This window comes from Cibotium barometz, chromosome 13 (genome assembly GCF_041138505.1).
Source record: "Cibotium barometz isolate CiBa-2024 chromosome 13, ASM4113850v1, whole genome shotgun sequence".
NCBI lineage: Eukaryota > Viridiplantae > Streptophyta > Polypodiopsida > Cyatheales > Cibotiaceae > Cibotium > Cibotium barometz.
In genome coordinates, this window is record NC_141058.1 from 50269288 (window position 1) to 50285702 (window position 16415).

The following is a 16415-nucleotide window of genomic DNA, read 5'->3' on the forward strand; positions in this document are numbered from 1 at the left end:
TCACTGCCTGCCAATGCTTAATGCCTGGGCTATGCATAAATCTGCTCACCTGTGAGACTGCAAACTGAATGTCTGGCCTCGTAATGCATACATAAATGAGGCAACCAACAGCTGTCTGATAGAGTGTGACATCAAAGTGATCTCCAGCATCATGAAGACTCAACTTCAAACCTGTCTCCATTGGAGTAGCAATAGGCTTGCAGTCTTCAAGGCCAAATCTCCGCAACAATGTTTCAATATACTTTGTCTGACACAAAGCAATACCTCCATCACACTGCTTAAATTGTATCCCCAAATAATGATGCAAATGCCCCAAATCTGACATCTCAAAAGAGGCATTCAAATCAGCCTTAAAATCAGCAATATGACTCTCATTTGGTCTTGTGAGCAGCATGTCATCGACATAGAGAGCAATGATTAGATGTACACCATCCACACGTTTAACATACAAAGTGCTTTCTGTTGGACTATTCTGAAACCCATGTGCAGTCAAATATGCATGTATTTTTTCATACCAAGCTCGTGGAGCTTGCTTTAAACCATATAAAGCCTTTTTTAACCTGCACACTTTGTTTTCCTGCCCTCTTTGAACAAAACCACGAGGCTGCGATACATACACCTCCTCATGCAAATCTCCATTTAAGAACGCAGTCTTTATGTCCAGCTGATGTACATTCCAACCATTATGAGCTGCTAATGCACAGATTCTACGAACAGTGGTCATACGACATGTGGGAGCAAAAGTCTCATCAAAATCAATGCCCTTCTCTTGAGCATAACCTTTTGCAACAAGCCTAGCCTTATGGCGATCCACTGTGCCATCAGGCTTACGCTTCAATTTGTATACCCACTTAGTGCCAATGGCCTTCTTGCCAGGGGGCAAGTCACATAAAGACCATGTACTATTCTTCATAATAGCATCGTATTCTGCTTGCATAGCAGCCATCCAATTTTCTGAACTTTGTGCCTCATCAAATGAAACAGGCTCACTTTCATCGCACATACTAGAAACAGCCAATGCATAACAATCTGACGCATAAGAGGCACCATGAGAGCCAGAACGAGTGCGACTAGACAAAGGGGCATCCAACTTGCTGTCACGCAAAGTCTGCACCAGCCATCTAGGCATGTTCCTAGAGCCCTCAATCTCTTGTCTCTCATCCTCAAGTGCATCATGCACATCTGCATCAGATATAGGCTGATCTGTGCCATCATTTAAAACCTGCATAGGCTGAAAAACTGCCTCATGAGGTATTACACTTGACTGTGCACCACTGAAAAGAGGCAACAATGTATCATAGACATCACGTGAGCTGATATCTGTCTCCTTAGTACATGAAACCAAGGGCTGAACTGCATCTTCCACAAATACAACATCACGGCTAACCAAAATGCGCTTTGTCTGTGGATGATACAAACGATAGCCTTTGCTCTCAGCACTATATCCAACAAAAATACATTTGACAGCTTTGTCATCCAATTTTCTGCGATGTTGCACAGGCACTAATGCATATGCCAGGCAACCAAAAACACGTAAATGGCCAACAGATGGCTTGCGGCTATGCCAAGCCTCATATGGAGTGACAACCTGTAATGCTTTGGTGGGACACCTGTTTAGTACATAAGTGGCACACATGACAGCCTCAAGCCAAAAACCATGTGGTAGACTTTGACTCTTAACCATACATCTTGCCATTTCCATGAGAGACCTGTTTTTTCTCTCAGCCACACCATTTTGCTGTGGTGTATACGGCACTGTACATTGGTGTTTTATCCCACGCTCAGCCAGAAATGCATTAAATTCTGAAGACATATACTCCCCCCCTCGATCTGAACGGAGGGTGCCCATCTTACTTTCTGACACATTTTCAGCCATAACCAAAAACTGTTTGAAGCACAAAAACACTTCGGACTTTGCCTTCAAAGGATATACCCATGCATGCCTGGTAAAATCATCAATGAAAGTCACGAAGTAAAGGTAGTTTCCAAATGATGGAGTTTGCATGGGACCACAAACATCACTGTGAACAAGCTGCAATCTGCGTTCAGCTCTCACTGATCCATCTTTGGGAAAGGAAGCACGCTGCATTTTACCCAATATGCAGCCCTCACAAACATGCTTGACAGGTGCCTCAAGCTTAGGCAAAGAAGACACCATTTCAGATTTCTGCAGGCGCAGCAAACTTGCAAAATTCAGATGACCAAAACGTGCATGCCACAGTTTTGCATTTGAAATAGCCTGCGTATCCATAATAGCACATGCTGAATCCTCTACACATTTGCCATCCATATTGAGCTTATACAGCCCTCGACATAGTGAACCAGATGCTACAATGATGTCACCACAAGAGAGATCATGAACAGTACATCTGTCATCCACAAATTTTACAACCAAACCTGTTTTGGCAAATGCGGAGACTGACAGCAGATTCTTTTTGATCCCTGGCACATACAATGCATCAAAAAGTGTAAAGGTGTTGCAATTTGCAACATTCAGCACAATCTGTCCAACTCCTTTAACGGGATAAGAGGAGTTATTGGCACAAGTGACAGTATTCCCTGTGGGAGCAGACTCAAGGAAAGTGAATAAACTGCGCTGCGAGGTGATATGCTTAGTGGCACCACTGTCAAAGTACCATACATCTGAATCTACTGCAGACATACATGTGTCATGCAAAGATGGGTCATAACTGCACTGCGCATTGAATGCCCATTCTGTATCTTGAACAACATTAGCAGATTCATTGTTAGAAGGAGAGGCATCTGCAACAGCCATACCAGCCTCTTTCTTCTTAGCCTCTTTCGCAGCCAGCTTAGGACACGCTTTGATGACATGATCATTTCCCTTACAGTACTTGCAAAATGTCTTCTGTTTGTCACCCTTCTTCTCATCTTTGTCTTCCTTCTTTGGTTGCGCAGCATTTGCAGATTTCTGCTTACTAGAAGAAAAGCCAGCTTTACCTTTCCCGCTTCTCTGACTAGCAACGAAAGCTTGATCTGCGACACGCATAATATTCCTGTTTTGCCTTGACTGGTCTTCTTGCAGCAAAACAGAAACTAACTCCTCAAATGATAAGGCATTGGGATTGCCTTTCATCATCAAGCGAAGAGTGGAAGCAAAACCCTGATAAGAATCTGGTAGACCATTCAAAACAGTCTGCACAAGTGAACTGTCTGACAGGATTTCATCTGCAGAAATGAGCTGCTCTTTGAAATCCTTGATCTTTGTCAAAAAGCTATCCATAGAATCACCTTCGTTCATATGCTCACTCTCCAACTGTTTTCGGAGGTAAGCAACACGAGCCTCATTTCTTGCCTGATACAATGTGGCAAGTACATCCCAAGCATCCTTAGAAGTCCTGCAGGAGCGAATATGTGGGATAATGGTACGTTTGACAGACAGCGCAATCAAGGCATGAGCCTGCGCATCTCTACCATCCCAACGAATCTGCTCTGCTGAAAGTGGTGGTTCTCGAACAGCTGCTATAGCACTTGTGCCTGCACCATCATCAACAGTACCTGTTTCTGATGTGTTTGCAGCATTCCCAGCCACAATAGGACGTGCATCAATACCCTGCACAATGTTCCATAACCCCTTTGCTACCAATACATGTCGCATCATATATGCCCACAATGGATAGTTGGTGCCATCCAACTTATCCTCAGCAGCCAACATGCGGAATACATCATTGTTGTCAGCCATGGCCAATGACTGTACTACTAGATGTAAATGCTGTCTGTAAGAGGTAAACCTATATAAAATCGACCTGTGCTATGTAGCACAGCCCAAAACAGACGAATGGGCACCTGTCCTGCAGATTTTAATCTTGACAGAAAATCTGCACAGTAGGACGATTTTGCCTGCGCAGTACTTGGAATGCAAAAACGGAGGGCGAAATGACTTCAGATCAAAATTCTGAAACGAACAAGCCCTACGGGCTTGCCCACGGCATATACTAACCTGCAGACGCTCGTGAAACCTCGTCGCAATCGGAGGAGATGAAGCGGCAGGTGCCAGTGATGCTGCCCGGGAGGAGGAAGCCTGCTCTGATACCAATTGTTGGAATTAGGGTTGCAGGAATGCACACACAACTTCAAGAAGATGAGGAAGCTTGAGCACAACACAGTAGTGTATTATGAGTGCCAAAAATGAAAGATAACAAGCCCTAGAAGATAATGGGCGTATATACAATGCACGGGGGAAAAAACCTCCTAGTGAGGGAAAAAGTGCCCCGGCGGTCCTAAGTGTGTTCACACACATCACTACTATAATATGGTAACATTAACAACACACTATAAGATATACCTTCTCCACCTAAGGTGATAGCTCAATCTAAGACAATCAAAAGAGCAGCTTGAGGAGAAGATGAGAAGGGAGTGAGGGCCAAGACAACCTAGGAGAGATAGATGGAAGCATAACACTCAAAGTAGATTGATAAAAATGAGTGAAGTACAAGCCAACTGACATGATAAGGTCAATTAAACACACTTATAAGAGTGTACATATGCTCCGGGAAAACAACCTCCTAAAGAGGAAAAAAGTGCACGGGCCCATTATTAGCATATACCCACATCACTACCATATAAATGGCTACATGGTACTCATTCACACCAATGTGGTTCTTCCTTCAATGGATTATGCGACTGCTCTTTGCATAAATCTTGGAGTGGTAATCCTCACAAGACATTGTTCCTATGCCTTGCCTATTTTTTGAGAGAGTGAGAATAGAGAAGAGAAAAATGAGAAAAGAAGAAGATAAGCCAGAATAGCATGTGTGTGAAATTATTAAAGCAAGCACATGCATTGGTGGCACTTTCCTAAAACTACCAAACAAGCTTGGGATATGCTTCCTACACTTTACCAGGTGCATAACTAAGCAGGAGTGGTCCACTTATGCAAGCAGTTAGAGTCCGAGCATATGAATGAGGGAGATTTAATGGATGAGTTCATCACAAGGATTAAAGATCTCAAAGAGCAGCTTGCATGTATTGAGGAGGCCTATCCAGATAGTTCATTGTTGGTGTCTATTACTCTCACATCTTTACTAGATTCATACTAGGGTTTTGCATCCATACTTCAGCTCATGATGATGAAGAGTAACCCCAATTCCCTTAGGTTTGATGAGTTGGTTGTAGTGCTGTTGGTTGCAAGAAGAGAAATCTTGGCAAAATCGAACTAATATGCGTGTGGGTGATCATGCATTTGCTACCAGTCAAAAAGGTAAAGGCAAAGCCTTTTCTTAAAATCCAAAGGCAAAATCAACCTAGTCTTTTGGAAAGGATGCCGAGGAGAGGGGTGATAAGACTAAGAAGAAAGGAAAATGGAACTACTATTAGAAGCCAAGCTATTATATCAATCAATACAAAAAAGGCATGGTTGTGGATAATGCATCAGCACCAAGTGTTGAAAAGAAAAAGTCAGCGAATTATACACAGGATGATTAGGCATTTGTGCACTATAGTTATGATCCTAATGTCCATGATGTATGTAGGTCAGTGACATATTAGCATGTCTGGTACTTTAATAGTGGTGTTAGCAAGCACATTACTTCTTAACATGATTTATTTTACTCCCTTAAGACTACTCCTTAAGAAGGAATAGTCATATATGCAAACATCCAGTGAAAGGAGTTGATAAGGTTGTTCTCATTGCTTCAAATGGTGTGATAATCACTCTGTCAAAAGTCTTTTTTATGTCAGGCATTAAAAAGAACTCGTTGTTGTTAGTCTTGCCATTGATAAGGTAGGCCCAGTGGGGTGAGATTTGTAGATAACAAGATGAGCAGAGTGATGGAGACATCATTGTGGTATCCGGTAAGCTGTGGGCTTAGAGGGGCTTTGAAGGTTGGATAGGTATGAGAGATTGGCATTAAAAAGAACCAATCTCTACCATTGCTAGGGTGTTGAAAATACAAGTGAATAGGGTGTGTGTGGGAACAAGCTCTTGGTTAGAGGCTGTAAAAGAGGAGATGTAATTGTGAAAGAACCTGTGAAAAGGTGAGAAGAATCTACTGGGAGAGAATAATGGGTAGCATGAGGGAATTTAGGAGTGTGGAGATATTCTGGGAGATATTCAGGGAAAAGAGAAGAGGTGGAGAGAATCAGGCAAGAGGTGGAGATATTCAGGGAGTGAATCATGGAGAAATCAATGGGATTTGATGCTTGATGTAAACTCTATAAATTGAGGCATAGCCCTAATGAGAATTTGCTGGTTTTTGAGTATCCATGCCTACATTAATCTATTTGCTAATTATTCACTAATTACGTCTTAATTATTTCTTAATCACTTTGTTAATGATGTTGATTCTAGTGTTTGATCCACCATAGCTCATCATTATGCTCAAATTTCAACATGGTATCAGAGCCATGCCTAGAATCAACCAGGTTTATGAGCCCATTAGTTAATTAATTAGGATTAGTAGGTAATTAGCAAAAAAAATCAATTTGTAGTGAGTTTTTCATCTTCCCCTTCACCCCCAGCCAGTGGAGGATCTCTAGCATCTTGCAGAGTCAAAATTAGCCCTAGTGCTTCTAACACAAGCTAGCTAACCTACTTGGCTTCAAGCCCATCTACTCCATGCATCAAACCGCCGACGGCAGCAGCCGATTTTCGCAGATTTTTGGGCGTCGTTTTTCTGAAGCATTTTGAAGATTTCTCCTTGTGCAAGTCAAATTGATTCAATTCCTCCTAGCCCAAGGTGTAATCAAGCATGCTCTACAAGCTGGTGAAGACAGAAATCAATTTCATCAAGTCTACATTGAGATCAAAGCTCTTCATCAAATCTGCAGGTGACTTTGGTAAAACAGAGATTAAGCTTTCATTATTTGGTCAAATCTTGTGTTTCTTGGCTTAATCCTCTACTAGACTCATTGCTATTCATTTTCATCTCATCAGATCTTTCCTCAATTTATCCTCATGAGATCTCATCTACTCTCATTTACCCATATCCACATCTCATCTCATCACATTCATTCACATCTCATCCATTCAGACCACATCACATTCACTCACATCTCATCCATTCAGACCACATCACATTCACTCAAATCACATCTCATTCATTTTACCTCACATCTCATTCATTCACATCTATCCTGATTCACATCCCATCGCATCACATTCATTCATATCCATCACATTCACTTTCATTCATATCCATCACATTCACTTTCATTCATATCCACCACATTCATTCTCATCACCATTATATCACATCACTTCTATCCACATCATATCTCATTCATACACATCTCATCTCATTCATCCACATCCATCCAATCGTTCACATCTCATCTTATTCATCCGCATCCATCCAATCGTTCACATGTACGACTACTCGCATCTATCCATACATTCATATCTATCACTTCACATCCACATATATTCATGTCACATCTCATCTCTTTACATCACATCACATTCTTTCACATACACATCTATATCCATTCTTTCACATACATCGACATCCATTCTTTCACATACTCATTCACATCCATTCTTCTCATACACATTCACATCCATTCTTCACATACACATTCTTATCCATTCTTTCACATACTCATTCACATCCATTCTTCACATACACATTCACTCACATCTCATATCATTCATTTACATTCTGATTCACATGAAATCACATCTCATCCATTCATTCACATTTATCTAATTCACATCACATCTCATCACATCTATTCACCTCACATCTCATCATCTCTATTCACATCACATCCATCCATCCATTCATTCCCATCTATCTGATTCACATCACATCTATTCACCTCACATTCTCATCATCTCTATTCATATCACATCCATCCATTCATTCATTCCCATCTATCTGATTCACATCACATCTCACATCTATTCACCTCACATCTTATCACCTCTATTCACATGACATCCATCCATCCATTCACATCACATCTATTTACCTCTCATCTCATCACCTCTATTCACATCACACCCATCCATCCATTCATTCACATCTATCTAATTCACATCAGATCCATCGATCTAATCATCATCTATCTGATTCACATCTTATCTCATCACATCTATTCACCTCATATTCTCATAACCTCTATTCACACCACATCCATCCATCAATTCTTCTCATCTATCTAATTTCCATCACATCTCATCACATCTAGTCACCTCATATTCTCATCACCTCTATTCACATCACATCCATCCATCCATTCGCATCTATCTAATTCACATCACATTCTCATCATCTCTATTCACATCACATCCATCCATTCAATCATCATCTATTCACATCTTATCTCATCACATCTATTCGTCTCATATTCTCATCACTTATATTCACAGAATTTAAACATAGAATTTAAGAAGATTTTAATTTTTGATAATTTTTGATAAAAATATTCTTTACGCGTCTATTTATGCATAATTCAATTTTAAGAAAAATAACACTTTTGAAATAAAATTAAATCCTTTATGCATCTTCTTATGCATAATTTCAATTTTAATGAGAATAACTCTTTTGAAATAAAAATAAATCTTTTATGCATCTTTCTATGCATAATTTCAATTTTAATGAGAATGACACTTTTGAAATAAAAATAAATCTTTTATGCATATATCTATGCATAAATTCAATTTTAATGAGAAGAACACTTTTGAAATAAAAAAAATCTTTTATGCATCTTTCTATGCATAAATTCAATTTTAATGAGAATGACACTTTTGAAATAAAAATAAATCTTTTATGCATCTTTCTATGCATAAATTCAATTTTAATGAGAATGACACTTTTGAAATAAAAATCAATCTTTTATGCATCTTCCTATGCATAAATTCACTTTTAATGAGAATGACACTTTTGAAATAAAAATAAATCTTTTATGCATCTTCCTATGCGTAAATTCACTTTTAATGAGAATGACACTTTTGAAATAAAAATAAATCTTTTATGCATCTTCCTATGCGTAAATTCAATTTTAATGAGAATGACACTTTTGAAATAAAAATAAATCTTTTATGCATCTTCCTATGCGTAAATTCAATTTTAATGAGAATGACACTTTTGAAATTGAGATGAGGCACAAGGCAAGATGTGAGATAGTTTTTTAAGGCAACCATCTCTTTATATCTCACTTTTTTAAATCATAGATAAGATTTTTACCTTTCATTTGCAAAAGTGAAGCCATTAACTTTTATTGTAAAGTGTTCACATTTTATTCTTCCCTATTTTAAGGTAGTCGTCTCTTTATTTCTTGCATTTTTTAAAATCATAGATAAGATTTTTACCTTTCATTTACAAAGTGAAGCCATTAACTTTTGTTGTAAAGTGCTCACATTTTATTCATCCCTATTTTTTATCAAAGTATGAAATGGAGCAAAAAGTGGATGAAAAGTTTAAGGGTATGGATGATGAGGCCACACATAAGGTCACAAGACAGGTAGTAGAGGTGTTTCAAAGTACGCAAGGCTTGTTGACCTCACAATGGTGAGTGTTATTGATGTGCTCTCCTTTCTTTGCCTTGGCATCAGTGAAGCAAACACATGCTCACATAAGAGAACAAGATCATGATTGGTGCTTCTTGTATAAAAGATGAAGATAAAGCCTTCCTTGTGGGGATTCTTGACAACTCTCAATTTAGTATATGCCTCCTTGGAGAATTTACCTAATGACAAAAGGAAGATACATGATTGGTTGCATATGTTTGTTTATTGGATTCATATTTTTAAATCAAGGGTCTTTTTTGTATGACATACATAATGTAGATAGAGTGAGGCTTCTTGTAGACAATGGTTTCATGGAGTATGTCATGAGTGACCAATCAAAGAAAGTACTTGAAAAAGGTTTTCAAGACTCATGCAAGAAGGAAGCATCATAATAAAAAATGGCATCAACCCATCAGCCTGGTTTTCAGAATGCTGAAAATGTGTTGTTTATAGGTGAGCTTCTTCTCTTACCTTTGCTTTTTAATGTCAAAAATTAATAACTCTAGACAACTATTATATAACCAGATGGCTTCTAAAGCTTGTGAGCTTGGGTTCACTTGAGAGCATGCATGCTCTTGCAATCACATATGATATCGCCATAATATATCTATGTAGACTTGTAGTTGGGAAGAGTAAGTGTGGCATCCTCAAAGTTTTTATAATTCTATGAGTGAATTTTTACGAGCAAAGGGAAAAGCCAAGGGAAACCCACTAAACAACCTCCGAAAAGAAGGAAATAGTTACACTTTCTAAACATACACATGCAAACATAACACTATAGCTAACATACAAATTGGAGCATTTAATTGAACAAATAACACCAACAATCACCTAGAAAAAAAACATGAAAACATTGGTTTCCTCATTCACTATTTAAACTCAGCCAAAGTGAATCTAAGTTTAGGTTTTGTAGTGCTAATCCAAAGTAAATTTTTATATTCCAAGGGTACAAGCATGCCTTTAATATCAAGCTCACCACAAGAAACTTCACCCCACAACCCAATAAAAGCATTCTTAAGCAGGCTACATGTGAGCAAATCTTTTTAGCACAAAATTCGAAGCTCACAACAAAAAGTTCCACCATATGTCGAGGTGCTATATTCCGGCCATCGAAAAGAAACACCAAAACATCCGCCCCTCACGCAAGCACATTGCATCTTCTGCCACTAAGAGCCTAAAACAACTCTACCTTAGTGAGTATTGCCTGGTGCATGAACTCATGGGCCAATGAATCCAAGACTAGAACCCGCAACAAGTACAAGAAGTATAAGTGCTTGCATGGCATGTATGCCTGCTGGCACCTGATCTCTTGTTTTTGAAACCCGTCACATGTGCATCATGAAAAGTCATCTATTGACACAAAGTAGTTCACACCCTTTGCTTTGGACCCTTTAGTATTAATGTAAAAAATGTGGGATTTATAATGGCCTCATGAATAACCTGTGCATCCAAGGCTCATACATAGCTTTTGCATTAAAGAAAGGGTTTAAAAAATATATAATCTCTACTAAGGAGTCTGGATAACAACAAGGTAATGTTTATAAAGCTTGATTTTGATCCCAGCACTTTCTCTAAGCTCTAGTTGAGATTTTGATTGGATGGATACAGGTGAGGTGGGTTGACCTTTGATGTTTACTTTCATGGCATTTGATATTGACAATCATGTAGTTATCCCCTATAAAATGGCATTGTATTCAACTACCTTGTTTTTTTTAATTGAAGCAATACTATGTAATGTTAGCCCCGTGCATAATTTTGTTCTTGGGTCAATATTGTAAATATCAAATGACATTTATGATTTATTCATAGTTAAGATTGTCAAACACACATGCACATATACACACACACACACACACAAATCACAAATTAGAGGGCTTATAATAAAAATAGGGCTAAAGATGATGGTGTTCCAAGATTTGAGTAACATGGCAACATACTAGTCTAAGTTAAATCTTATTCATAACTATATTATGAGATTGACATAATCCTAACACATTTATGATGTCATGATCGGATAACTGCAATGTACAAGTTCTAAAATAAGGCCTTGATTGAATTATATTTCCATACTTAAAGCCTAGGGGAAAGACCAATGAAAAAGTGTCCTTAGAATTGGCTTCCATACACATGTGACACTACATGTGCAGTTAAACATGCCTTTTCAATATTACATAGAGAAGCATAATATTTATAATCAGTTCCTTGTACAAAAACTTTACAAGACAATTTCTTTTTTCAAATTTAGAATAGTGGAAAGGAAACTTAATATATATTACTAGTTAACAAAGCATTTTTCTCTAAGATGTGACACTACATGTGCAGCTACACATGCCTTTTCAATATTACATAGAAAAGCATAATATTTCTAATCAGCTCCTTGCGTACAAAAACTTTACAAGATAATTTCTTTTTTCAAATTTAGAATAGTGGAAAGGAAACTTAATATATATTACTAGTTAACAAAGCATTTTTCTCTAAGATGATATAGAGATCTTTGTGCTTCATATTTCTTGAATGATTGCAGTATGTCCCAAATGCTATTGGAATTAGTCAACATCATTGCTAAATGAAACTCTTCCATTTGAAAAATCAAAAGCATTTTAAAGTGCGCTTTCAAGTAAATAATTACAAACACCTTTTTTATTTGGAAAGTATCAATTATATAAGAGCAATTTTATTTATAATACTTAGTGACATTTCAACAAAACTTTTCATGTAAGCCTTATTTTTTGGAATGTAGTCGTTATTGTTATCATGCACAAACACACACACACACACACACACACTCTCTCTCTCTCTCTCTCTCTCTATATATATATATATATATATATATATATATATATATATATATATATATAGTATCATGGTGTATGGTGCCCCTAAGGTTGTGTCCCTATGTGGGAGGTCATGTATGAATGGTCCCTATGTAACTAACTCAAGGGTAATATAAGGAGGTGCCCAAAGTTTAGTGAAGGCACACTTAGTTTGGTTTAACTCTCTCTTGTAACGTGTGCGTTACAACACACACACACACACACACACACACACACACACACATATCTCTTTGTTTTTGTCCAAAAAATAGAGGTGCCTCCCTTAACATGTGATTCTTGAAAAGCATAGGAAAGCGTTTAGTTTTTTATCCGGTCTCTTACATGAAAGTTAGTTTTCATGTTGATAAAACTTCAGTAAGCTCTTTTAAGTCATTTCAAAAACCATTGGTGGGTGAGACGAAGAAAATGCTAACTTTAAACAGACTAAGAGAAATTAAAAACCCAAAACGTTAAGTGGGAAGAGAGTAAGAGAAAGTGAAAACCTTAAAAAAATAAAATGTTAAGTGGGAAGTTGAATTGAATATAAAAGTGCAAAACCTATAAACTTTCATTTATTATTTTTTGAAGTAAGAAAAATGTTTTAAAATGTATGTTTAGTTGAGCTAACTTTTTCTCTATTTTATGGAGAGATATTAAGCATGTAGAAGGTGGTTCATTGAGAAAACTTACCTCTTTAAGAATGTACATGTAGGTTCCTCTTAAAGAATGCACTTGTAGGTTCAATGGCAAAAACTATACATGTAGGTTCATTTGTCAATTTATTACTTTAAGAATGTTTAGCATAAACCAATGGAGCTTAGCCTAAGGGTTAAGCTATTCGACTCTCCCATAGTTACAATGATGTATATAGACATGTGTGAGTGTGATTTTTGGAGGGCACTTGCTCCACTTTCCGGGCCCTTGCCCAAAAAGCCATGACTAGAAAAAAAGAATGTTGAGCATAAATGTGAGGAGCCAACTCTTTATAACTACAAAGTCATTTGCTTAGAATTCATGGAGAAGTATGTTTATTTGTTTAGAATTCATGGAGAAGTATGTTTATTTGTTTAGAATTCATGGAGAAGTATGTTTATTTGTTTAGAATTCATTGGAAAGGCAATGTGTGTGGGAGGAGGTTGCATTGGCCAAAACCACCTTTCCCTAATCCTTAGGGAAAGTATTAAAGAGCCCGCTCAAACTTTGAAAATTGTTTACTATAAAGAGAATGTGGAGGAGAGGGAGAGCTTGAGCTCCTTGCAAGCGCGCGCGCGCGCACACACACACACACACACACACAAGAGAGAGTGCAAGACACAAGAGAGATATGGATGGCTGAATTTTCTTCTATTTTCTTCTATCTTCTTCTCTTTTCTACAACCATATAACTTACATACATAAGGGAAAGTAATCTCCTACAACAACATACAAATGGTCGGTCTATAGTGTGAACCCGACTGTATGAGCTAGCACTATAACCATGCCATAACTCTAGTACTCTGAAGTGGCTATCACATAGCTTGTCATCCCCACTTGTGGCACTGTACTCCAAGCTCCTAAACTTGTGGAGCTTCTTTGTTCCCAATGCCTTCATGAAGATGTTAGCCACCTAATCCTTTGTGCTGACATATACCAGATCTACATCACCTGCTACTAGAACCTTCTCCCTCACACAAAGATTACAGCTTGTCATACCATACTTGGACAACATGTCCAAGCCAAGAAATAACAAAATGCCATGAGGTGATCTCACCACCTCTATGCCCAAGAAATATTGCAGCTCACCCAAATCCTTCATCTCAAACTTCTTCTTCAAAAGTCTCCTGATATTATGTGTGAGATCCCGGTCTCCACCGCGCAACGGATTCAGGGTACTAGCAGCGGAAGTAGCACATCATACGTGGGTAGGGGTCTCACACTCGGGGCCTCGCCCACCACGGATATCCGGACAAGAGACTAATCCGTCGGTTTGTCCAAAACCGAAACCGGAAAAACTTCCTTTACCCGGAAAGCATGGGCGATTCCACCAGGATAACTCTTTACTCTAACGTAGTCAAGATCATTACGGATCAACTGATCTGACTGCACCTTTAACGGTACTTGGTCAAATCAAGGAAGAAACTTGCACTTGGATCATTGGGATCAATGCTTTTTTCCCCATCAAGAGGCACAGCCGTTGATTCCTATCCATAGAACAATTTCTATCCGGGATTTACTTCATCCATCGTAATAATAGAAATTAGATCTCGATTTACGGATCCATCAGTCCAGCCTAACCCCATCCAGTCCCATGGGTTAGCCAACCGCCCAACCACTGTAGTGATGGGATCCAATTAAGAATTTGGTTAGGTTTTGTCCCGGGTACCAAGGAAAAGAGTTCCAAGGCCCCCTAGCCGGAAGTTCATGCAAACATAAAACTAGTCACACCACTTACACACCCAATATGAAATTGCCTTTTTCTTAGCATCAACTAGCTTTAAAACAATCCTTTAATAAAACCATTACGTCACTGATGACAATCCTCAAAGTCTCTGGTTGAATCCTTATTTCCAGTCATTCATTCATTGGTATACTTATGGCATCATTGGCAACCAGAACGCTCACCACCTGTTCGCTCAGGGGCCTTTTCCATAGTTCCTAGCTCATAGTAACCGGCAATATATTCATATAATAGAATGGAATCTCTGTGGAAGATCAGCTAGATCAACCCACAGATCCATATAAAAGAGCCATGGACTCATCCGTTGAGGACCAGCAAGGTCAATCAACTAGATCCATGCCCGGTTTCAGAAAACAACTCTTACTCCTTGTTCCAATATCTTCCACTCGATCGACCTTGCTACGCGAGACGTCCTCCATTGACTCTCCGTCAGCAGTTGCAACTTTATCAGTTCGGTCTTCATGACCTTAATCCTCAAGACGGTCAAAATGCTTCTCCAGCATTCTTGACATAAAACAGTCATTTACAAACAGTCACAAAATACAGTTTCTATAACGAACTCTTGTCTTTCCATATTATCCACTCTCGGACCACATTACTTATTCCACATTCCATTCAATGTGTACTCGTTCTCATCCATTCACTCATATAGACTACACATTATCTCACATACACCTTCATATTCATTATTCTACATATATATCCATGTTCGTACGTCCACATCATACATCCAATTTCACATTCATACATACGCATCTACATGCATACATCCACATCCACATTCATACATCCATACCTCCATTTCCACATCCACACATCCACATTCATATTCATACATCCACATTCACATGCATACATCCATTTTCACATCCTCATTCATACATCCACATTCACATACATACATCCACATCCGTATCTACATCCATACATCCACATCCACCTCTTCATTCACATTCACATCCATACATCCACATCTACATACATACATCCATACATCCACATCTACATACATACATCCATTTTCACATCCTCATTCATACATACACATCCACATACATACATACACATCCGTATCTACATCCATACATCCACATCCACATCAACATTCACATTCATACATATACATCTACATGTATACATCCACATCACATTCATACAACCATATTACATCCATTCTCGTCCTAACACATCCCATATACATCTTAACACATCCTAACTCATCTTAACACATTCTATCACATCTCATACACATCTTTTTACATCTCATACACCTCTTATCGCATCTTATCAAATCTTATCACATCTCATACACCTCTTATCACATCTTATCACATTTCATATCTTTTTTTAAAAAAGAGAATTCTTATATTTGATATAAGATTTCTCTACACATTTATTTATGCATAAATTCCATTTAAGGAGACTAACACTTTCGAAATTAAAATCAATCTTTTATGCATCTTCTTATGCATAAATTCAATTTGGTAGGAATTACACTTTTAGAATAAAAGAATTTCTCTTATGCATCTAAGTTATGCATAAAATCCATTTATGAGGAAAATCACACTTTTAGTATAAAAAGAATATCTTTTATGCATACCTCTATGCATGAAATCCAATATGATAAAAGTAACACTCTTACAATAAAATAATCAACTTTTATGCATACCTCTATGCGTGAAATTCAATTATG